The sequence below is a fragment of the Phascolarctos cinereus genome, unplaced genomic scaffold, assembly GCF_003287225.1.
Source record: "Phascolarctos cinereus isolate Bilbo 61053 unplaced genomic scaffold, phaCin_HiC Scaffold_8;HRSCAF=390, whole genome shotgun sequence".
NCBI lineage: Eukaryota > Metazoa > Chordata > Mammalia > Diprotodontia > Phascolarctidae > Phascolarctos > Phascolarctos cinereus.
Genome location: NW_027556291.1, coordinates 43,212,320 through 43,238,616, shown reverse-complemented (window position 1 = coordinate 43,238,616; position 26,297 = coordinate 43,212,320). Strand labels below are relative to the sequence as shown.

Here is a 26,297-nt window from a genome sequence, read left to right as displayed (position 1 = left end):
TCCTCCTCAGGCTTCTATTAAGTCGGCCATGTTAGGACACAAGGTCAAATCAATGCTATAGCTTTAGTGAATATGCTTCCTTTGCTAGAGCTAAGGAAATCTCTCTTTTTTTAAACTAGCAAATGTTTTCCAAGTATCTCATTTTATTCTAGTCTCAAACATGAGGTACCAGACTAGCCTCAGCTTGGCCTAGCATATTCTATCAGAGCCAGCTCCTTGAAGCTGCTTCCTCCCTCAGGTAACTGTCTCTCTGTACAGGCACCTGCTCCCCACTCAATGAAGTATCTCCTATCGGTTCAGGAGCTCTCAAGGAAACATATATCCAATGTCTGAGTGGTCTGAGGGAAAATTCCCTCTTCCCCATCACAGAGGCCACCTCCACAAACCCTGCCTTGAACTTTGATCTTAAATCTTTCCTGGGATCTCTTTGAAATCTTAGTTAGAACCACTGCATGTGGCATCTCCTGCTCTGGTTCTAGATGCCATGCCCAATGGTGTAGGGGGACAGAATCCTCTTCCTGCCTCCATGCAGCCTTCACTACCTCAGATTCCTTAGGCCTTAGTTAGCTTGAGCTCCCAAAGGCACAGCTAATTCATCTTCTAAGCCAATCCCATTGTTCCCTTCTTGACTCAATGTGAGAGGTAACCGTGCTTGATAGAAGAATGCATCTGTGTAGGTGGCTTAACATTTCAGTACCACCTGGTGATTACATCCTGGGACTTCTGTGACCATATAACTGAAGTGGTTAAAACTCGGCCATCTAGTTCAACCATTCCATTTTCAAAGAAGCAAAGTAAGAACCAGAGAAGAGAAAGTACTTACCCAAGGTAATACAAGTAGTAAGTGCCAAGGCTGAGACAAGAAGTCATATTCCCTGACTCTTTCCATGACCTTGTGCTGCCTGTTACAAACTCTCTCAGACTATAAATGATGTTGGGGCTGCTCCTAGGCATCTACATTCTGTGGAATCTACATTCAGATTTAGACATAAGTATTGATGAAATAAGTGGCTGCCTATGTAATGAGATTTAAGGAGCATTAAAGTCTGCTTCCTATCTCAATACAACGGCGGCCTGTTGGTTTTGAGGGAGGGCAGGCCAAGAGTGGGCAGGCAGGCAAAGGGACACTTGGTGAGTACAAGAGTATGGCCCAGGTGAGTAAGTGTAGGATTGTTGGAGGACCAAGGCGATGGAAGTAATATTTCAACCCCCTCTCTGGTGGGAGTTAGGCTTGAAAGGTATTGAGAGTATCCTCAAGACTTTATTGGCTCAGAAGACAAACAACTCAGGCTAGTGACATCGCTTTCTGATCACCTGAGAACAAACTATCTATAAGAAGCTGATGTTTGTTGGCATAAGGAAAGGGAACTTGGTCCAGCTGAGTCAGCTCAGGGTATCCTCAATGCATACCCTCATTGAACATCCTTCTCCAGCTATGGATGAGTAAATCTTCTATTAAATGTTTTGTTAACTGTTCAATGATGAGTATTTCATTCTGTTCCAGTATCCAATTTAAGCTACCAGGGGACTGGCTTGAGTCAAGCCCAGCCCAGAACAAGTAGGCATGAAGGATGCTGGATTGATTGGCTTTTGATACAGACATCTCAGAAAAAGTCTTAAAAGGCTTGGTCAAGTAAAAAATCAAAGTTTTCTATAGTCATGAGAAAAAAGTAGCTAAATCACTACAGATGAAAGAAATGCAAATTAAAACAACTCTGAGGTACCACCTCACACCTATCAGATTGACTAATATAACAGAAAAGGAAAATGACAAATGTTGGAGGGGACATGGGAAAATTGGGACACTAATGCACTGTTAGTGGAGTTCTGAACTGATCCAACGATTCTGGAGATAATGCAGAACTACAATCCAAAGGGTAATAAAACTGTGCATACCCTTTGAACCAGCAATACCCAGTAATACAGACCCATTACTAGGTCTGTATCCCATAGACAACAAAGAAAAGGGAAAAGGACCCACCTGTACACAAATATTTACAGCAGCTCTTTTTGTGGCAGCAAAGAATTGGAAATCGAGGGGATGCCCATTACTTGGGGAATGGCTGAACAAGTTGTGGTATATGAATGTAATGGAATATTATCGTGCTATAAGAAATGATGAGCAGGATAGTTTCAGAAAAACCTAGGAAGACTGACACAAACTGATGCATACTCAAGTGAGCAGAACCAGGAGAATATTGTAAACAGTAACAGCAATATTGTATGATCATCAAGCTATTTTTAGCAATACAATGATCCAAGATAATTCCAAAGGACTCATGATAAAAAATGCTATCCACCACTAGAGAAAGAACTGACAGAGTCAGAATGCAGATCAAAGTGTACTATTTTTCACTTTCTTTATTTTTGTGGGTTTTTTTTTTGGTCTGTGCTTTCTTTCACAACATGACTAATGTGGAAATATGTTTCACATGACTGCACGTGTATAACCTATATCAAATTACTTGACTTCTCAATGAGGGAGGTGGAGAGGGAGGGAGAGAATTCAGAACTCAAAATTAAGAAAAACAAATGTTAAAATTGTTTTACATACAATTGGGGAAAATAAAATATTAAAAATGTTAAAAAAAATTTTTAAGACCAATAAATAAATAAATAAATAAATAAATGAAGGCTTGGTCAACGATGACACTGGGGCTAACCTTAGGACATAAGTTTATCAATGCCCAGGCCCTTGGTAGTTTCTCTGCTCAAGACCTCTGGCAACTCATGGCATTGCTCAGCATACACATACACACATAGGACAATAGAACATAACCATGTCCACCCAGGAAAACCCGGAACCCAGACCTTCTCTGTTCCATCATAAAGAAGTCTAACCTGGTTCTCTAGTTTGATCCTTCTTCAAACAATACAACTATAACATGATGGACCAACCTAAACACCAGTAAAGAGCTTCTAGTACCCCCTGGTTTTATCTGCTAATTAAAGGAAGCCTCAGAGGAGGAAAGGTTGGTGCCTTCATTAGGGCTATCTGTTGTACCTACTGCCTCTGGTCCCTAACCTCGAGCCCTCCCACTCATCAACTGCCTTACCTGTATGATTATGGTAAGAGTGACATCTTCCAGGGTTGGCAAGGGGGCAATGCCAAGCCCAGGCACTCTATGCAGCGCTTATTAAACTGTGGGTCGCAACCCCATATGGGGTTGCGACCCACAGTGTAAGAAGCACTGAAGAGGAGCACAAGTGGAAAAAGTTTAAGAAGCCCTGCACAGTGTAGGTAAATGGGTGCTCGAAACTTAGGAAGGGAAGATGGTATCCATTCCCATTTCTTCCTTCCTTTTGGCTCTTAGCCCTTCGATAATTTGATTCCGTGATATGGATTTCTGTTCCAGAGGTGGGGGTAGGGCTGTGACTAGGATGTTTCATTCATTCTGGAAAGGGGGAGAGACATGAAACAGTCACTTCTATGTAACAAAAAAATCTCACTTCTATGTAATAGTGGAAAAAAGAAATCCGAATAGGTCAGAGGCAGTTCTGCCCTTCTCTCCCCTCTCCCTGCTTACTTGCTGCAACCAAATCAACAATGCACCATTACCATGGGCCATCTGCTGGGCCATGGAAATAACTTGGGATCATAGGACTTGGAGCTGAAAGGATCATTTATATAGGACGAGGATTTGGAGCTGGAAAGGACCTTAGAGGTCATTGAGTACAACACCCTCATTTCATAGAGGAGGAAACTGAGGACTAGAGAGGGGTAAAAGAGACGCAGCAAAACCAGGGCTTCTGATGCCGCTCTGACTCCAAGACTCTCTCTCCATTCTCTCTCTGCTGTTTCTCCCACACAGAGTCCTTATAAAGGGGGTTTTCAAGGGATTTTACCTGCATATATGAAGGGAAACTGTACTGCCCCTAAAAAGGAATGTGAATCTTCTTTTGAACAAAGACACTTAACAGGGAACATTATCAATTATTCTAATGGATTCATGAAAATGCTGCAAACCTTCTGGTGTGGGGGTGGGAGGTGGTCATCTCTCTCTCCTTGCTCTCCTGCTTGCTGCTATGATGCTCATTTGCAATGAGAAAAATGGCAGCTCTTTAAAAATGTTCCACTTTTTACAAATTCTGAGTGACTTATAGGTTTGCCTCCATACCCTTTTTCTCCAGTTTGGTTACAGTGTAAAGGATTTCCTGCACCTAAGAAACTCGACCCACTCAGCTTCGAATGAAGAAATGAAAAGACATTTATTAAGCTCTTAATATGGGCCAAGCATTGTGCTAAGCACTGGGGATGCAAATGTAACAGAGGATGGGCACAGGTGTGGAATGTGCCAACCTGTTCCACTGATGCAAATTCCCCACGTGGGAGAGGCCAGTGAATCTGATTCTTCTGGAAGTCATGATGACTTGTAATAGAAGTTCCATGGAGAGACTTGAGCATGTATAAACATTCTCTAACTGGTTTGGGTCTACTTACCACATAGTTAGGAGAAGCCTTTTTTGATCGACTGCATAGCCTAGTCTTTTGGGGGGCAGTCCTTCTGGCTACCCTGCTAATGAATCTACTAAAGGCAGCTGGCAGCACAGTGAATGGAACGCTGGGCCTGAATTCAGGAAGATCTGAGTTCAAATCTCGCCTCAGACACTTCCCAGCTGTGTGACTTTGACAAGTCACTTCACCTGTTTGCCTCAATTTCCTCAACTGTAAAATGAGGATAATAATAGCACCTACGTCCTAGGGTTGTTGTGAGGATCAAATGAGATAATACTTGTAAAAGAGCTTAGCATAGTGCCTGGCACACAGTAGACACTATGTAAAGATATCCCCTTCCCCTTTCCTAAAGGCCAGACTCCTTCAATCACAGCATCTCAGTCACAGCATCTGGCAAGAGACAATACTGTGAGGGGTAAGGCCTTGGGGCCTTCTCACCATTCAGGCCACATGGACTGAAAAACAGCTTTGGATCTTGGCCTCCGCTTTTGCTCTTTTCCATTCCAGGTGAACGGATTGGAGCCTCCAATCTCGTGAGTTTCAAAGGAAAGTTAAGTGAGATGAGCTTCCAGGCTTCCCAGCATGTGGGTTTGAAGCCAGTTTGGCATTAGTGCCCAGAAGAACAAGGACTGACCTTTAAGATCCAGGCCAGCTAAGCCAAGGGCTGGTAACGATGCCACATTTGTACATGAACTTGGTAGAACCAGTGCTCTGAAGGAACGAAGATAAGATTTGAGCCCCTTCTCCCTAGAGACCATGGTGGGAGGAGAGATAGTACATCCTCAGTGTATTAGGAGTGGGGGAGAGCAGCTAGGTGGTGCAGTGGATAGAGCACTGGCCCTGAAGTCAGGAGGACCCGAGTTCAAATCCAGACTCAGACCAAACACTTGACACTTACTAGCTGTGTGACCCTGGGCAAGTCACTTAACCCCAGTTGCCTGAAAAAAAAAAAAGAAAAAGAGGAGTGGGGGGGGCAGTGTTGGTTCATTTTTTTAAAAGCAAATATTACTTTGTAAAAGCTAATTGCTATGAAATGATTAAATGGAGTCGGGATGTTATTCATGGGCACCTACCAGCAGGAGGAACAATTGGTGGGGAACAGAACTAAGTGTATTAGAGAAGATGCCTGGAATCCTGAGGGGGAGAGAGAGAGACAGAGAGACAGAGACAGAGACAACCTTGATCTGGGATGGTGAACCCTGCATGGACTGGCTACAAAAAGAGAAAAGCAAAGACAGCTCAGGATCACCTCGATGCCAGGAGGTGGCACCAAAAGGGCTTTCATGGAGGTTTTATTTGAATATACTGTAGTAATGATAGCAGGAGGCAGTGTTGCCCTGTGGATAGAGCACAGGCCTTAAAAACAGGAAGACCTGGGTTCATGTCCCACCTCTGACACTCCCTGAAGGATTCTGGGCAAGTCCATCACCCTCTCAGTGCCCTCACACAATTCTCTCTCAGTTGACAGAAGGATGTTCTGTCATGGGAGTTCTCTCTATCAATGAAATCAGAGATCTGGGCCAAAAATAATACCAACATTCATTTATGTGGTGCTTTAGAATTTCCAAGGGGTTTGTACAAGCTTTTCCTTAGGTGTTATACTCCCATTTTACAGATAGGCAAAGAGAGACAATGATTCTAAAGAATTTGCCCAGGCTCACAGAATGAATTAGCCTGACATAAATAATCCAGCACTCCTTCCATAATACAAAAGGTATCCTGCCAAAGCCTCAGTCCTACCTTGCCTTGTCCCTGTCAAGAGGCATCAATATATACTTCCCTAAGTAGAACATAGGCTCCCCCTCCACCCCCCGGCCTATACCATACCTAGAATACACTCCTTACCTACATTTCATCCATTCCCTAGACTCCTTCAAGGTTTGACTCCAGAGCCCCTTCCCTGAGGAGGCATCTTCCATCTCCCCAGCTAGTAGGGCCTTCTACCACCGAAATTACCTTGTGTATATATTTGTGTATGTGTGTGTGTATACACACACACACACACATATGTATATGCATGTGTGTATACAAACATACATATATACTATGCATGTGCATATATATGTATGTATACATACATATATACATACACATACACTTTGCATATATTTTACATACTCATAAGAAAGAATGTGATCCAGTAGATGGAGAGCTAACTTTGGAGTTATTTAGGAGGACCATGGTTCAATTCCTGTGTCTCCCACTTACCAGCTACAAGACTGTCGGTAAATCACTTCATCTCTCAGTGGCCCCTAGTAATGTTCCAAAATGCTAAGGGGCAGAGCAGGTACTGCTTTGAACTGGTAGAAGTTAATTCCTCACTGGAAATTCCCCACATCTATGAAATCACAAGTCCAATCTCCAACCTATTCCTCAATACTTTTGACTTCCTGTGATGAATTCTCAAGAGAATATGGACACACAAGATGGCTATGCACAGAGAGGCATTGTCTGAATTGATGAGACCACAGATCCATTTGAATACATACATGTAATAGACATATTGTATGTATACATAGTATATATCATATATATATAGCATACACACATGTATATGTGTATATTCCCTTCCCTGATAAAATATAAGCTGCGTGAAGACAGTGATTGTTTCATAGCTGTCTTTGATGGTGACTGGCACATAGTAAGCATTTCATAGTGTCTGCATTCAGGGCTAGGGTTAACCATAACCCTAACTCTGGCTGTCTCCTCCTTGCTCTCTTCTCCTGGTGGTAAAGGTGAGATTGGTGACTGCCATTCCCAGGCCTCTATTTCAGGAAACCCCCACCTTCACTTCATTGCCTACTCCTGCCATCTTCTCCTTGCCAACTGCCTTGTTGCTGTTATACTCTTTCCTTCCTATTCCCCCCCCCCCCCCGCAATCATCCCCAATCCTGATCAAATCTACACAGTCACTTTCCTGAATTGTGGAGGGAAGATGTCAATCTACTCCCCTGGGGCCCAATTCACCATCCCAATAACTTTCCAGAACAAAGTGCCTCTACCTGGTCTTCACCTCTTTGAAGTATTGGCTTATCTGAACTTTGCATCTCCCCCAGTTCGGAGCACTGCACACAAAAGTGTGCTGAATCGAATAGAAAAGCTACTAAAACTGCAACAATATTATTTTGTATAACATTATAATAAAAATCATTAAGATCATTACATGATCTTTTTCCTTTACCTTCAAAGACCAGAAAAATCTCACCAAATGGTAAGAAACCTCTTAGCTTGAAGAAAGAAGTATATACCTTTTGTAGGATTTTTTAAAACCAACAATTCCTTCATCCTATGTGATATTCTGATCAAAAGCGTCCAGGGGCTCCCTGTTGCAAGTCAAGTTCAAACACCTCTGCCAAGTAGCCTTCTACAATCCAAACTGTCCAGCTTGACTTCATATCATCTCCAGACACTGTGGTCTGATCAAACGGGACTTATTCTCGAAAGCACTCACTGCCCTCTCATATCTCTATGCATCTGTCCACAGTGGTCCCCGTATGTGGAATGCCTTCCTTCCCCCTCTTCCATTCCCACCCATCCTTCGAAGCTCTCCAGGCAGCCTGACCTAATGGCTAATATTTTTTTCCCTCTTCAATGCACTTCTCATGTCATGTTATAACACATAGTTACCTGTGTTGGTGCCTTATGTCCCTATAAGATGGTGAGTCCCATGAGGTCAGGGACTCTGTCTTATCTAAACTTTGTAAGTAACTCCCCCAGTTCAGAGTTCTGCACACAAAAGAAAAATGGTTGCTGTACTGTAGCATGGGGTATCGTAGGCAATATAACTTGCAGTTACCCTAGGAACCTCTAGATGGAAGTATTTCTCCATGACTAAATCTACACAGCAGGTGGCGACTAAGTCAATGACTGAAATTAGAAAACAGGTGACCAAGGAAATCAGAATTGAAATCCAGGGAGCCATAAAATGGATCCGACAAGATGGGGGGCAGGAGAAAGGAGAGAAGGCTGACAATTGCCATCCAGGTTGGGTTTTCCTCGCCCTCGCCCCACTTCCTCCCCCAATCACTAGGTCTCATATTATGTACGCTATTCATGGTCGCCTCTTTAACGGAGAGACAGGCTTCCAGTTCCAAACAAAGACTCTACATGTACCGTAACAGACAGCTCTAGGATTGATCGGGTTCTCAAGAGCGAGCTGGTAAGAAACAAAGAGTTGCTGGGAAAGGTCAACGGTTTCTTTTAAAGAGAGGGAAAACTGTCTTTGGGTGAAGTGGAAAGATTGTTAAATTTAGAATCTGAGGACCTAGGTTCAAAACCTGGCTCGGCTGCCTGTCCTTTTGGATCACAACCCCTCCATGCCTTAGTAGGTAATATTCTAGCAGAGATACTATGGTTAAATTAAAAAATAATAAAAGCCTCACCTTGTAGCCAAATAAGTTATGTACCTTTTAGACAGACAACAGCCTTTGTGCCTTTGGAAGGCTACGCAGTTACCTTCTTCAGCCACCAGATGGGAGACATATCTCAGGGTTCCCTGAGATTACATGGAAGTCAGTCACCAACAAGCATTCACTAAGCACTTACTATGTGCCAGGCACCATGCTAAGTGCTGGGGACCCAAATAAAGATGAAAACAAGGCCCTTGCCATCAAGGAACTTGCATTGCAATGGGGGAGGCAACATGCAAACACCTATGCACATACAAGATTTGGTAGATGAAAGGTAATTACAGAGGGGAAGATGAGCACCAGGAAAGGCCTCACCCAGAAAGTGGGTTTTGAATCAAGTTCTGAAGGAAAGCAAGAGGTAGAGGGGAGGAGAGAATGAATTCCAGGCATGGGACAGCTGCTGAAAAAGCATGGGATTGGGAGATGGAACGTCATGTGTGAAAGACAGCAAAGAGGCCAGTGTCACTGAACTGTAGGATATAAGAAGTGGAGTAAAAATAGTAAGAAGATGGGAAAGTAGGAAGGGGTCAAGTTGTGAAGGGATTTGAAAGTCAGAGGAGTTGATATTTGGTACTGGAGGTAATAGATAAACTCAGTGGAGTTTACTGAGTGAGGTGACATGGTCAGACCAATACTTTAGGGAGCCCACTTTAGCCACTGAGTAGAGTGGGGATAGACTTAAGGCAAGGAAAGCAACCAGAAGGCCACTGCAATGGTCCAGGCATGAGGTGACGAGGGCCTGTGAGTAGAAAGGAGACTTATACAAGAGATGTTGTGAAGGTAGAAATTATAAGTCACAGCAACAAATCGGGTGTGAGAGTGAGTAGGGGGAAAGAGTTGAGGATGACACTGTGGTTGAGAGTGCCTAGGTGACTGGGAAAGTGGTGGTGGTACCTTTGATAGTAACAGGGAAGTTGGGGAAAGAGTATCTGGTGGGAAACATAATGAGGCCTGCTTTGGACATAATGAGTTCGAGATGACCATTCGAAGCTGATGGATGATACAAGACTGGTGCTCCAAAGAGATGTGAGTGCTACATATAAAGACCTGGAAATCATTTACATAGAAAAGCTAATTTGATCCATGGGAACAGATGAATTCACCAAGTGATTTCAAAATCCAAAATGAAGAGAAGGGATTTCAAGGCAGAGCTTTGTGGGATAACCACAAACAGAGGGCATGCCATGAAGGAAAAACCAGGAAAGGAGTTTGAAGAGTGGTTAGAGGGGAAACAAGGAGGAGGAAAACCAGAAGGGAACAGTGTCATGATAACCTAGAGAGGAGAGAGGATCCAGAAGGTGATGATGATGGCAGTGTCAAAGGCTACAGAAAGGTCAGGAAGGATGAGGACTGAGAAAAGGCCACCAGATTTGGCAATTAAGGGATTAATGATTAGTTACAGAACCAGGATGGAGAAAGATAGGAAAAGAATGAGAAGGGAAGTAGAGGCACCAAGAGTAGATAGATTTCTCACAAAATCTAGCCAAGAAGAACAGAGGAGATATAGGCTAAGAGCTAGTACAGATGGTTGTATTGAGAGGTTTTTTTATTTTATTTTATGTTATGTTATTTTATTTTTTGCTTTTTTGATGAGGCAATCAGGGTTAAGTGGCTTGCCCAGGGTCACACAACTAGTAAGTATCATGTGTCTGAGGCCGGATTTGAACTCAGGTCCTCCTGACTCCAAGGCCAGAGCTCTATCTACTGCACCACCTAGCTGCCCCTGAGAAGTTTATTTTCAAGGCTAGGGAAGACACGGGCATATTTGTAGGCAGCAAGGAGCATCTCTTCTAGAAGTAGGGATGATCGAGGAGGAATCTTCTGGAAAAGACGGGATGGTATGGGATCAAGAATGAGTGTAGAAAGGATCCCCCCTTCCTGTGAGAAGACAGCGAGGGCAGCTGTCTGAGCAGTGTGACATGAGGAAGAGGGGAGAAAAGGGGAGCTCTTAGCAGATGGCTTCAAAATTGTCAGTGAAATCTCAGGCAAGGTCCTCAGCTCAGAGGATGTGGGGAAAGGGTAAAATGGGAAGGCTGAGGAAAACTGAAAAGCCACTCAAGCAAATGGGATAATAAATTAATTGTGCGAGTGAAAAAATGGTTGCCTTGCTACAGGTGAGGCCCCAGTCAGTTAATAAGCACCTGCTATGTGCCAAGTACTGTGCTAAACACTGCACCATAGATTTGTAATAGATTTTGTCACTAGGGTTTTGTGATTTTTCTCCAACTTTGCTCAGCAGTACATGAATAGGAATGAAGATGGTGGTAAAGGTGGTGGATGGTGAGAAGAATCCAGAATTGGGGTTTGGTAAGGCAAAGGTTAAGATTAGATAAAGGACTTTCAGAGTTCACATAAGGGGAAGTAGAACCTTAGATGCGGAGGCAAGATCAATGATGTTACTATCTCTGTATGTAGCTGAGGTAGACTCATTGAGCAGGTGATAAGAATGGAACTTATTGAAGAATAGAGGGTACTTGAGGGAGCATGGAGGTGGATTTCATTGTCCAGGTATAAGAGGGCAGGAGTTGGGTGGAAAAGAAGAGAAAGACTGTGAGCCAGGCACTATACTCACTGAGGAAGGAAGGAGAATGCCCTAGGGCCTGGTTGATAACAACTACCAGAATCTTAATTGGGTGATAAATTTTGATTCAATGAACCTCAAAGGAGGGATTACTGACTGAGGGTAGATGGAGACTGGAAATGACAATGGGCACCATGGAATATCCTGACCACTCCCACCATAACCAGTCAGTGGGAGTAAGGTATGTGTGAAAGTACAACCAAAGCTGGAAAGGGTGTCCAGGGGAACTATGTCAACAGGAGGGAGCCAAGTCTCAGTAGGTGCAAAAAGATAGAAAGAACGAGAAAGGAAAAGGTTTAAGATGAAAGTGAACTTATCAATTTTAGAGCAGGCATTCCTGAGAATACAGTGGAAGAGAAGGGTATATCTGGAGTGGGATATAGGGGGGGAGGGGACTGGTAGGGTTAAAGGGCATGGGTGTCAGAGAATGAATAGTGGGGGATAAGAAGTGGGATTTATGGGGCAGCTAGGTGGTGCAGTGGATAGAGCACCGGCCCTGAGGTCAGGAGGACCTGAGTTCAAATCCGACCTTAGACCAAACACTTGACACTTACTAGCTGTGTGACCCTGGGCAAGTCACTTAACCCCAATTGCCTTAAAAAAAAGTGGGATTTATAAAATAACAGATATTATCAGAATCACCGAGATGGGGAGAATATGAGGGGGTAGGGGTACACTAAAAATTGAGGAATGGGTATAGGCAGAATATAGGCTGGAGAGAGATCTGTTAAGGGAGGCAGGTGATTAGACTGTTCAAGACTCTCCCACCAGGTTTAACCTCATGGCACGGGGGAATGCTGTGTCCTGAGAATGGCCTGGGGGAGTCTGGTCAGAAGGCAGGACCTGGCAGTTTTAGGTGGACTGTGAGCAAAACAAGAGCATGGTCTTTGTCAATAGCCATGCCATCAAATAGCAGTCACTGAGTCAGCAAAGGTCCTTCATCACCAAATACAAGCCTGCTTTCTAAGCCCCTCAGCCATTTCTGGGTTTAAAGCAGGGGTGGAAAACCTACGGCCTCAGGGCCACATGTGGCCTTCTAGGTCCTTGGGTGTGTGGCTGTTTGACTGAGTCCACGTTTTACAGAATATATCCTTTTATTAAGGGGATTTGTTCTGTGAAGTTTGGCCTCAGTCAAAGGGCCGCACTTGAGAACCTGAGGGTCACATGCGGCCTGGAGGCCACAGGTTCCCCACCCCTGGAAAACTAGCTCACACCCTCCACTAGAGTCTGAAGCTGTGGTAGTTTTCTATGTGTGGTCTGGAAATGCCAGAGGGTTCTGGAATACCTTTCAGGGTGTCCACAAGTTAAAGGTTATTTTCATAATGATACTAAAATGTTTTAATTTCAAAAACAGTAAATATCAATAGATATAACCCACACCAACAAAATCTTGTTAGGGGTGTTTTAAATAATTTTGAAGAGAATAAATGGCTACTGAGACTGCATCAGCCTGGGAACCACAGCACCCACCCTCTCAGGCTTGGTCTTTATCCCAGGGCCTCTTCCAATGCTCTGGAGGCCACTCCCAGACCAGAGCAGATCCTGCATATTTATCAGGTGAGAGCATATCTTGATCTGTTCACCAGTTGTGAACAAGGCCTGTACACGATCTAGGTAGGACAGGAAGTTTGTATTGTTTTAAGAATTTGCTCACCATATAAAACCATTAGCTAGCTGCCATTAGAGAAGGGAGCAAGTCTCCAGCCAAGAGAAAGCAGTTCTGGACAAGTCCCTGAGAAGGAGTTGCTTGGAGGGAAAGAGAGTCCCTCAGCCTCAATCTTGGTCTCCTCTCTTTGGCTGAAGGAGGACCTTGTGAGTTCAAAGGGTCCAGAGGGTTTGGAATTCCCCACCTTCTTCTCAGTGTCCTAGCAGGGTCCCTGTAACAGCTGATGGTGATATCCCTCCTGATCTTCTCTTTCCCAAGCTAAACATTCCTATTTCCTTCAACTGATCCTCATAAAGGATGATCTCAAGACCTTTAATCATCTTAGTTACATACTATTGATACACTGCAGAGTATCAATGACCTTCCTAAAATGTGGTGTCCAGAGTTAAATACATGATTCCGAATGTGATCTAAGTAGGGCAGGGGATGGCAGGACTGGTCCCTCTCTGATCCTAGACTTAAGATGGCACTAGGTTTCCTGAGTGCCATGTCACACCACTGATTCATATTTAGCTTGAAATCTACCAAGAGCCCCAGATCTTCAGATAATCTGCAGTCTAGCTATACCTTATCCATCATTTACTTACAAAGTCAATTTTTGGCCCCTTATATTTCACTCTATTAAATTTAATCTTGTCACATCACTCCAGTAAAATGGAAGCTCCTTGAGGGCAGGCACTATTTTGTTTTTGTGTTTATATCATGGTATAGAGGACAGAGAATCAGCCTTGGAGTAAGAAAGGACTGGGTTCAATTCTTGCCCCTAATACTTATTGACTATGTGATCCTGGGCAAGTTACGTAATCTCTTAGTGTCCCAGACCACTCTAAGCTTTTAAGTTACAGCTTAGGTGCTGATATTCAGGGATAAAAAGTTTTTCATACTAGAGATTTCAAAATTCCTCAGTGCTACCCAAAGTAGATTAAAATATAACTGGAAAATGCTTAACAAAATAAATAAAAATACAATACAACATAGATAATGTTGATTTGTGATCTTCTAAGTTAGTATGTTGCCCAGAGGAATTCATTTCTGTTTGAGTTTAATAACATGGCCCTACACCCAAAAAGAACAAAACAAACAAAAAAAACCCCTCAACAATTCCCAACATCTAGCACATAGTAAGCCCTTAATTCATATTTGTTGAGTTGAATTTTAAAAAACAGACACATGACATATTATTACTAGACATCTCACTTCTGGTTACAGGTGGGCTACTTGGTTATCAAGGAGCTACTTGCCTGTACGGTCAAAGCTCATGTCAAAAAACATGGAAGGGACAATTTTGGACCAAGAAGTTTCAGGAAACTGATATCAAACAACTTCCTTCACAATGCTAGAATCTCGGTGTGGCCATGTGATCCCTGTGGCTCACCTGATTGGATACCTAGAGGCTCTTTCCTGTATTTGAAAGTACCTAAGTCTGGCAGCTGTGATGTTCTGTTAAGCTCTCATACATTCATTAATGCCTGTGGAATTGAGCCCTGGATCTCAAGTCAGAAAAACTTGGGTTCAAATCCCTTTGCTGACACTTAACAGCTGCGGCATTTGGCAAGACGTTGCCCCTCTTTGGGCTTCAGTTTCATCATCTGTGAAGTGGGTATGATGATACTTATACTGCTTGTCTATGAAGAAGCAGCATGTCAGAGTGGATAGGAAACTGGCTATGGAGTCAGGGAGAGGCTAGGTGCAAATCCTGTCTCAGACACTGACTACTTGTGTGACCCTGGGCAAGTCACTTCATCTCCCTGGGTCTCAGTTTCCTCTTCTGTAAAATGAGGCAATTGTACAATTAAAAAAAATGTGTAAGCAAAATTGTCAATTTTATTCTCTGTGATCCTCTATCCCTAGATCATGATCTCTAACCCCTATCCATAAGTTTGAAAAGTAATTTCTTCCTTATCTGTCTGATTTGTTGATGACGTGGCCTTTTATGGCTAAACTTGTTGTTCATTTGGGGATTATCTTAGTAAATGGTCTGAGGTATTAGTCTGAACCTAATTTCTCATAGTTTTGGTCAGACAGTGAATCCTTAGCCCAGTAGCTGGGTTCTCTGTGTTTGTTGAACAAGGCTTGTTGTATACTTAATCTGTTCCACTGATGGACCTTTCTGTTTTTTAACCAACACCAAATGTTTTTGCGTAGACAAAACTAAGATTAGGAGGGAAATGGTTGACTGGAGAAAAAAAAATCTCTGTAAGAAATTTCTGTGATAAAGGTCTCATTTCTAAGATACATAAGTAACTGAATGAAATTTATAAGAATGGGCCATTCTATAATTGATAAATGGTCAAAGAATATGAACAGGCAGTTCTCAAGGGAAGGAGAATTCAAACTGTCTATAGGCATATTAAAAAACATGTTCCAAATCATTAACAATTGGAGAAATGCAAATTGAAGCAACTCTGAGGTTTCACCTCACACTCATCAGGCAAAGATGATAAAGAAGAGAAAATTGGCACATTGATGTTTTGTTAGTAGAACTATGCTTTGGTACAACTCTCTTCCAGATAGCTATAAAGAATCAAGCATAGAGTTATAGCAATGCCACTACTAGGCCTAGATCCTAAAAAGATCAAAGAGGAAAAGGATCCATATGTACACAAATATTTTTGTGCTGTCAAAAAAACTAGAAACTGGGATGGGGGTGACCTAACAATTGTGGAATGATTGAACAAGTTATGGTACACGAAGGTAATGAAATATTATTGTGCTGTAAGAAATGATGATGCACAGTGAAGCAGAATCAGGAAAATGGTATACACTTTAACAACACTGTAAAAACCTTGAAATCCTGAAGAACTCTGATGAATTCAATGACAGACCATGATTCCAGAGGACTAATGATGAAGCATGCTACCCACATCCTGACCGAGAGATAATGGCTTCAAGATGCAGAAGAAGATACACATTGTTGGAGTTGGCCAATGTGGGAATCTGTTTTGCTTAACAATGCATATTTGTCAAAATATTTTTTTTTCTCCCGTGGGGGTGAGAGGGAGAGGAAAATGCTTGTCAAAATGAGGGAGTTGACTGACAAAGGGCCTCTGAGATTCCTCCCAGCTTTTGACATGTGACCCTATGTATGATCTTGGGCAATTGCTTCACCTCTTCGGTGCTCATTTTCCCTATAACGAAGAGAAAGGTTGGATTAGATTGTATCTGGAGTTCCTTTTGGCTCTGAGTTAATGACCCAAAAATTTGGACAAAAATCACACAAGATGGATAGCCATACATTGGCTATAACCTGCACTGATGATATGAGAGGTTCATTAGAATATTAGGATATGAAAGCTAGGTACCAGATGGTAAGATGGCTCAAGTTCCTTCCCCATCACCCTGCCATAGCAGCCCCCTCAGCAGCAGCCTCACAATGGTGTCCTAGCTCTCTGCTGCCCCTCCATTCCCACCCCAATGGAGGGCACGCTTTGCCCTACTTGCCCTGGGTGCAGATTGTCCTATTTACCTCCAGGCACAAAGTCTCTAGCTTTGGCTCTGCCACAGGTTTCCTTGGTTTTTCCTCTGAGATACTCCACAGGAAATCATCTCTTGCACCACAAGAAATTCCAGCTTCTGGCATCTGGAGGGAATCTTGGGTTGTATGGAAGGAGACATAAAATATGGCCCACATTGACCAAATTTGCTAATGTGATGATTTCTCAGAGGAGCTCTGGAAGCCAATGTTTGTCTCAGCAGAAGATGATATTCAAAGAGAAAATGTATGTGATTTGAAGGGGTATATGAGTGGCAGCCTTTGGGAGTCCCTAAGTACAGATCCGTAAAAGAATTATATTCATCCAGACTTCAATGTATTGGATTCACCAGAGACAAAAACTGAAAGGAAATGAAATAGAAACTTATTCCAAGAGACAATGAATTGTTTAACCTCAAAACCAAGAAATGAGAAATATGGATGTGCTCAGTGGGAGGGAAAAAGCAAATGACAAGCCAGTAGAGCTAAGCATTGTTTGATCTTTTTTTCAGTGCCAGTATTCTGCTTTTCACAGAATCTCAGAGTTGAAATGACTCTCAGCAGTCATTTAGCCCAACAAGAACCCCCATTAATACTAACAGCTGACTTTATAGAGAGATTGAAAGTTTGCAATGATCTTTACATGCATTGCATTCTCAAGCCTCAATGACCTGTGAGGTAGCTATTATTACTCCCATCTTACAGATGACAAAACTGAGGCAGACAGTCTAAGTGACTTTCCCAGGGTCACACAATTAGTAGATGTGAAGAAAGACTTGAGCCTGGCCCATCCTGACTCCAAGGCCAGTTTTCTGTGTGATAACAGCATTCCCAACATGCATACAAGTATTTTCTTGGAGTCCTCCAATGATAAAACCCACCATCTTCTAAGGCAACCCAGCATCTTCCTACTGGCTTGTACTGCTCTCAGTCAGGGTTATTATTTTTAATCATTTGTCATGGCCAGGAGCTTCATGGCAACTCGAACTTTGGATATTGTAGACCATTCCCAAGAATGAAGGGTGGATATGTTCTTGTAAACTGTGAATCTGAGAGAGAGTGAGAGAGAGAGCTGTGGGGGAGGGGGGGGAGGAGAGGGAGAAGAAGAAAGAGAGAGAGAAAATGAGGGGAGAGGGAAAAAAAGGAGGAAAAAGAGAGGGGGGAGAAAGGGAGAGGGAGAACAGAGAGCTCAAGAGAGAAGTCAACTATGGAGAAGACAAGTGACGGGAAAATGAATACTTCCAAATGGTACACATAGAGGGCATAGCTATCCTCAGGCGAAGTCACTTCATATGATTAAATTCATATTCTTAGTAATTAAAAAATCACCCAAACTCACTTGATACAGTTCCCTGGTCCCTTCAGTGTTTCAGGTCAAGATTACAAGTGCAGGTTAATGATTACCTGGGGTTGCTAAGATTCCTGTTCTTCTCACCATGTCTCGGAAGAGATCTTATTCTTTTTTGGCCAAGACAGCCTATATGTCAACATTTTCCAAAGCATGTCCTATGGAATTCTGGCATTTCACAGGATCAGAAGAGGGCTGACATGAGCAATTTCTCATGCTACCTCCAGTGGCCAATTATAAAGACAACAACCAGCCTCAGGACTGTGCAATGATCCCTTTGGCAGAGGAAGGGGAGAAAATAACATGGGCTGTCAAGTCCTGAACACTTTAAGGTCCTCAGAGTGCTTTTCTCACAACAATCCTGTTAGGTGGGCAGGGCAAAGGTTATCATCCCCACTTGAGGCTCAGGAAGAGGAAGCTCCTAGCCCAGGGTCATGCAACTGGTAAACTGCAGAGCCAAGATTCAAACTTAGGTTTCTTAGCCCCAAGTGCAAGACTCATTCCACTCTATCAAGCCCATGCTGATAATAAAAGCTGTCCTACTCAAGAACTCTGCTCAATGCAACATCCAACCACAATTCCAGGGGACCAATGATGAAATGTGTTACCCATCCCCTTCCAGTGAGAGGTGAGGGACTCAGGGTGCAGAAGGAGACATATACAGGGTGTCCCAAACTTGGACACAGTCAATGTAGGAATTTGTTTTGCTTGAATATACATATTTGCTTTTTAAAATTAAATTTTACTTTTTCAATTAACAATCATTTATGTTCTCTCCTTCCCTCCTCCCCCAACCCATTGAGGAAGGAAAAACAAAATCTTTGTGACAAATATAAACCATGCTTATTTGTTATAAAGGTTTTGTTTTTCTTTTTCAGTGTTGAGGAGGTTGGTGGAAGAGAAAATAAATGGTTGTTAATTGAAAAATAAAATAAATTTAAAACAGTAAAGGCAGTTTGGAAAGGTAGGCTTTCAAGGACAATAGCAATTTCAATTAATAATAGTATTAATAATATGCATATATATATACACACACATAAATATACATATGTGTATGTACATCTAGAGTATACACACACACACACACACACACAGAGACACACATATATTTTAACAGGACCTAAGAAACTCCCAGGCAGCTAGGTGGTATGGCAGATAGAGGACTGGGCTTGAAATCAGGAATACTCATCCACATGAGTTCAAATCCAGCCTCAGACACTTACTAGCTGTGTGACCCTGGTCAAGTCACTTCACCTTGTTTGCCTCAGTTTCCTCATCTGTAAAAGGAACTGAGAAGAAAATGGCAAACCAGTCCAATATCTTTGCCAAGAAAACCCCAAATGGGGGTCACTACGAGTTGGACATGACTGAAACAACTCAACGACAGCAACAAAGAAACTCCCAGTGGCCAAAGTGCCTCTCTCATTGCAGATCTGGACGATTCTCTGTAACTTCAAGTCTTAGAGGCTTGCCCTGGCTACTGGGAAGTTGAGTAGCCTGCCCAGATCACCAAGCTGGGATATAGTCATCAGTCCTTAGAGGCCAGACTTAAGCTTCCTCACTCTCAGCCCAGCTCTCTATCCACCATACCAAGATGCTTCTCAACAATAACAATAATTAATATTTCTGCAGCATTTTAAGGTTTTGCAAAGCTCTCTGTATAAATTTAGCTCATTTGACCTTCACAATGACCCTGGGAGGTAGACGACATTTTTATTCCCATTTTGAGGAAACTAAGGCTGAGAGGTCCCCATGATTACACAGATATTAAGCTTCAAAGGTTAGAACTCTGATCTTCCCTGACTCCAGGCCCAGTACACTTTTATAACCACTGTCATGAAGTAATGGACCAAAGAAAAATGTCCACACAGCCTTTTAAAAATGTTGTCTTTCTCCCTCCTGCCCCATGCCATCTCTGGAGGCAGTAGGTGTAAGGAGAGTGATCTTCATCTTAAAGCATCTTGCTAGCTGAAGGAATTGCTCAAACCTTGTGGAGTTCATAGTTTCAGACAATTTGATAAAACATGACTCTCAGTCTGAGAAAAAAAATCATTCTTTGCAAACAGCTGAAATACTAATTAGACATGAAGCAATTCCTTTGAGCAGAACTCAGGGAAACCTCATTAATTCAAACCACAAGGGTCTTTGCATTAAATCCCTGTCTTTGAGGGGTCCATTTTATGACAGCAGACACAGAATGCTAGGGCTGGAAGGGGCCTTCTCCATCATCCAGTCCAAATGCTTCATTTTACTTGGGAGGGGAACTGAGGCTGGGAGAGAAGAGGGCAGGTACCCTCTGCCCATCTCCCTTTTCAGCTTCCTTTTGTGCACAGTCTTCCTCCATTCAATTGTAAACTCCTTGAGGGCAGGGACTATATTTTTCTGATTTGTATCCCCAGATGCCTGGCATATTGTAGGCAAATAATAAAAGCCTATTGTACTGCATCGTATATTTAGATTAAATAGTCAAGTAGCAGAATCAGGATTTGAAAGCGGGTCTTCTGAAGGTGACAAATCGGGTACTCTTTTCATTATTCTAGAATAGGAAGAACCAGGACATGGCAGGAGAACAGCATTAGACTCTCATGGTCACTACAATGAATGTTGTTGTTCAGTGGTGTCCGAATCTTGGTGACCCCGTTAGGGGTTTTCTTGGTAGAGACACTGGACTGGTTTGCCTTTCCTTCTCCAGCTCATTTTATAAGATGAGGAAACCGAGGCCAATAGGGTGAAGTGACAGTGATATTTCACTGGCAAGACTGAGCGAGGGCCCAGAGTTAAGGTAACAGTGCAGTTAACAGTTTGCTTCATTAAACAGAGCAATGATCACTTAACTTTCAGTCCATCCTTGTAGAATCAATTCCCTGAAACCATCCAGGACCTATTTGGCCACTCCCTTTAAGAATTCTACTTTCCAGTTGATCAATACCACCCCAACTTCCATTTACTCAAGGAATCCGATGTTTTGCTTCTCTTTTGTGGATCATTACCCTAATTTGTTTTTGTTTTTCTTTGAGGTATGGGGAAGGAGGCAGTTACTCTTCAGTGGCTTGCTCAGCTCTGGTCTAGCTGCCTCCATATTCACTTAAAGCAGGGGTGGGGAACTTGCGGCCTCGAGGCCACATGCGGTCCTCTAGGTCCTCAAGGGCAGCCTTTTGACTGAGTCCAAACTTCATAGAACAAATCCTTCCTGTGGCCTCGAGGCCACAGGTTCCCCACCCCTGACCTAAAGGGAGGTGTCTTTCCTGGGCTGGGGAGCAGGAAGTCGTTTCAGAAGTAATAGTTAAAGAAAGATAGACAAGTGTTTCTTTTTCATATTAGTCCAAAGGCTTTAGACTAGCATCATTTTAAAATGCTTTCTTGATATTTCTAAAAGGTGAAGAGGGGCAGTGCCTGCTTCCACATGAGGGAGGACTGATAGTAGTAGCTATTATTATTTTATAGAGGTTTTGATATGAGTTCTATTTCCTTGATCTGTTGATAAACCTGTTCATTCTTTTGAAGAAACTCTTTGAAAAGTATGTTTTTATTTAAAAAAAAATAAGACCTATTGATAGTTTTTATTTTTACATCATAGTCAATTCTAAAAAGCCCCCGCTTCTGCCTGACACCCTCCAGACTGAACCTTCCCTTGTAACAAAGGAAAAAAAAAACCCAGACAGTGCCTGTGTCTCACAACATATGCAACATCCTGACCTAGGAGTCTGTTCCTCTGCTGAGAGGAGGGAGGCAAGTTTCATTATCTATTCTCTGAGACCACTGTTGTTGTTGTTATAAATTTTTGTTATTCTGAACTTGCCAAGCATCAACAAAAATAAACATTTCCATATGCAAAGAAGAACAGAAAAAGCACTGTAAATGAAACCCTGATTCTCATTGCATACAGCTTGTTTTTGTTTTTAAGTATGTATTAAATTCAACACATTACTTCTAAAAGCTGTCTCACTTGTCTATGTTCCCTCTAAACCTCCTTCTGCTCTTTTCTGTTCATTTAAAAAAATGCTTCTTCCTTCCTTTCTTCCTTCCTTTCCCTCTCTCTCCTATTAAATTTTTAACAATCCTTCTTTGTAATGTTATCAGAGTCACACAAACAGATCCATACACTGGATGTTTCCAAAAACCTATGTCTCATCGTGCACCTCTAGTTCATCATGTCTCTGACAAGAAGCGGGAAGTATGTATGATTCATCCTCAGTCCTTTAGAATTGTGGTCGGTCACTGTGATCAGTTACTTTTCTTTACAACGTTGTAGTCATTGCATAATTTTTTTTTCCTGGCTTTGCTCATTTTACTCTATATCACTTTATACAAGTCTTTGCAGGCTTCTCTAAATCTGCCCTTTTGGCATTTCTTACGGGACAATAACATTCCATTACAATCATATGCCATAATTTGTCCAGCCATTCCACAATTGATAGGTACTCCCTTAGTTTCCTGTTCTTTGTTGCAACAAAAAGTCTTACTATGGATATTCCAGCACTTAGTATAGTGCCTGGCACATAGTAGGCACTCAACAAATGTTTACTGATCAATTAATATTTTTGTACTATGGGTTTTTTCCCCTCTTTCTTTCATCCTTTTGGGGTATATGCCTAGTAAAGTTATTGCTGGGTCAAAGGGCATGCACAGTTTAATAACTGTTTGGGTATAATTCCAAATTGTTTTCCAGAATAGCTACACCAATTCACAACTCTGCCAACTGTGTGTTAGTGAACCTATACTCCCACATCCTCTCTAACAATAATCATTTTCTGGTTGTTGTTTTTTTTTGTCATCTTTTCAAATCTGGTGGGTGTTAGATGGAACCTCATGGTTGTTTTAATTTGCCTCTTATTACTAGTGACTTCAAGGACATTTTCAAGTGGCTGTTGATAGCTTGGATTTCCTTATTTAAAAACTTCCTGTTCATATATTTTGACCAATAGTATTCTCTATTGGAGAATAATTTTTTTATATATCTGAATCAGTTTCCTATATATCTTATATATCAGACCTTTATCAGAGAAACTTGACACAAATATTTCTTTCCTAGTTAACTATATCCCTTCTGATTTTGGCTGTATTGATTTTGTTTCTGCAAAAGCTTTTCAATTCTATGTAATCAAAATTCTCCATTTTATCTCCTATGATCCTCTCAACTCCCTGGTTGGCCAAGAAGCCTTACCCTATCTATTGCTGTGAAAGGGGTCTCCTTCCATTCTCCTCTATTTTATTTGTGATTTGTAATTTTTTATATCTATGTTTTGAAACCGTTTGCAGCTTATTACTGTATACAAGGTAAGGTATTGGTCTAAAACTAATCTGCCAAAATGCTTTCAAGTTTTACCAGAAATGTTTTCCCCCAAAATAGTGAGTCTTTACTCCAGGAGTTAGGATTTTGGGGTTTATAGAAAACTAGGCAACTAGGTTCACTTGCTTCTGGAGCACGCATTCCTCATCTGTCTCTCTTCTTGTTATTTTGTTCCACCAGATACATTGTGTTCTTTTTTTCTAGCTCTATAAAGTAAACTATTGGCAATGTGATTGGCATGGAACTGAGTAAAAAATAATTTAGCCAGTATAATAATTTTTTATTATATTGGGACAGCCCAACTTTGAGGAATAAAGACCTCTCCAATTATTTTTGTTTTGTTTTTGTCTTTTTGTTTTGTATTTGTGTTCACATAATGCTAGCATGCATCTTAGTGGGTGGGTCCCAAGATACTTTGTACATTCTGTCGTTGTTCTAAATAGAATTTCTTTCTATTTCATCATTCCGGGGTTTTTTAGTAATATATAGTAAGATTCGTGATTTCTGTGTTGATTTTATACTCTGCTACTTTGCAGAAGTCATTTTTTCAATTAATTTTAGTTGAATGTCTAGAGTTTTCTAAATAGACCATATCATATGCAAGAAGTGATCATTTTATTTCCTCTTTGCCTATGTTTATTCCCTTAATTTCTTTTTCTTTTCTTAATGCTCTATGTAGTATTCATAGTATTCAAATAATCGTGAGGATATGGGGGGGGGGAAGATCTCATCGTTAAAGTCCTTGGCACTAATTTTGTTTACACAAACACTTTTCTATTTCATGTAAGCAAAACAGTCTACTGCACCTTTTGTAATCGCCTCTATCCCTTTTTTCTTGGTTAAGAATTCATCCCCTCCCCATAGCTGTGAAAGGTTTATGATTTCCTTCTCATCTAATTCTTTATGGTGTGATCTTTACTACTCAGGTCATGTATCCATTGTTGTTTATTGGGGAACACGGTGTAAGACGGAGACAGCTAAGTAGGGTAGCAGAGACAGCATTGGAATTGGAGTCAGGAAAACGTGTTCAAATCCTGCCTCAGACACTCATTACTTGTGTGACACTAGACAAGTCACTTAACTTCTGTTTGCCTCAGTTTTCTCATCTGTAAAATGGAGGTAAGAACAGCACCTATATCACAGGGTTGTTGAGAGGATCAAATGAGATAATATTTGTAAAGCACTTTGTAAACCTTAAAGTGCCATGCAAATGTTCGCTATTGTTATTATTATTATGTTGGTAGAATTCTAATTTCCACAAGACTGAACTGAAACCAGCAAGAGACAAAGCAGTTATTATATCGGCACAGTCCAACAATGGGCACTGAATATTTCTCCAGCTTTTAAATTGTTCTTTGTTTCTTTAAGGATCATTTTGTAAATTACTCCACATAAGTAACTGAAGTAACTTAGATAGATTGACTCCCAAATAGTTTAAGTCTTTTGTAGTTATTTTGACCCCCTCCCTTTATGCTGTTGCCTCCTGGTTACTATATAGAAATGCTGTTAGTTTTTATGAGTTTATTTTGTAATCTGCAACTTTGCTAAAGCTATTGTTTCAATTCATTAACAGATTAAGTAGGGCTCTTATTAGTGGTCCAACATGGAGGCCAGTCCCATGTTTGCTTTTATCTCCCCCTACTGTCACTGTTGGGCCCCAGTGCACACCTGTGCCACTGGCTACTGTATCTCTTGCTGCTAGAGAACAATAACCTGTCAGTTTACAAGAAATAAATTTACTATTTTTAACGGAGCCTAGAAGACCTTGGCTTTGACATTACCTTCAGGACTACTGATGACTTCAGCCTAAACTTTATTTAGTGTGGGGAGTTTATGTATGCTGATCTTATCTTTTCTTCTTTTGTGGAAGATTTTGGGGGTAATTTCAACATGGAGACCATTAACATCTTTATTGATGGAGGTGGCAGCATCTTGGCAGCCACCAGCTCAGACATTGGTGACTTGCTTCAGGAATAAAGAAATGAGTGTGGGATTGAGTTTGATGAAGAGAAAACAGCTGCCATTGGTCATCACAACCATTACATCTTGGACCTTGGAGAGAATATACTTAGTAGCAGATATCGAAAACTTGCTTAAGACCCCAACCATCAAAGGAAGAACATCCCTAAATTTCATCCTGTTCTGAGGTGCTGGGATGGTTGGCAATCCTGATAACCCATTGTTACTGGATGTTCTGACAAGATCCTTCACTTCATGTTCCCTTTTCCAAGATAAAACCATTAAACAGTACTCCTATACAGTGAAAAAAGCACCCTACTCATCACGGCCCTCCAGGCATGGAATAATAATGCTTGGGTCATCTTCCTCCTTGAATTCATTCAATGATGCTTTCTGTAATTCCGTGGTGCCAAAAGCCACAGCTGGATCCCAGAGGTACTCTCAAAATGGCAACTACAAGTTAGCTGTTGCCTTGTCCCATTGACTGTTCAAGGAAGAAGGTGTGCTTTGTGTTGGGGCTGTGTGTCAGCATCAGATGGGGGAGAAGTCTCCACCTCAAGCTGATGCTGGGTCCCCTTGAGTTGGCTTGGACCGAACATTTTGTCAGGGTATTTCTGAAGGAAAAGGGTGGCAAATATAGCATTCAGTTCAAGCTGTCACTTGTTCCCAGTGCATTTCAGTTGAAAGCAGATTCCTGTTGGGTGGGCTACACTTCCTTGTATTTCTCTACACCAGTGTCTGTGCACATGTCCTCCAGTATACATCTTGGGAAGGCTCCATCCTCAGCCTTCCCCTAGTCTGCAAGTGCTTCCTCTATAATACCAGGGTTCTTCAACTTCAATACTGTCTTTTTTGCAATGAAGGAGAAAGAAGAATCTGACTGAAAAGGCAGAGGGTCCTAGGACTCTTCATGGTTTGGAAATGTTTAAAGGAAACTTTTTTGTTTTTATTTTTTTAAGCCTCTGAACAAAAATAATTAGGGCTTTTATTCTTATTATTCCCTAGAACTCTCCAAGTCAAACTCTCCAAGAGCTGTCATTCTCTTTGGTTATCTTATGTCTGATTTTTTTTCCTTTTTTTTTTTTTGAATGAATATTTATTTGAATTTCTCTTGGC

At 41.7% G+C, this 26,297-nt stretch overlaps 1 protein-coding gene and 1 pseudogene across 1 annotated transcript in view; one reads left to right on the top strand and one right to left on the bottom strand.

Annotated features, from left to right (window-relative positions):
• The window catches only part of GPC3 (glypican 3), a 691,493-nt gene that overhangs the window by 213,686 nt on the left and 451,510 nt on the right, over positions 1-26,297 (bottom strand). The gene's annotated exons all lie outside the window — the stretch shown is intronic.
• Positions 1,146-26,065, top strand: LOC110196514 (dolichyl-diphosphooligosaccharide--protein glycosyltransferase 48 kDa subunit pseudogene; annotated as a pseudogene).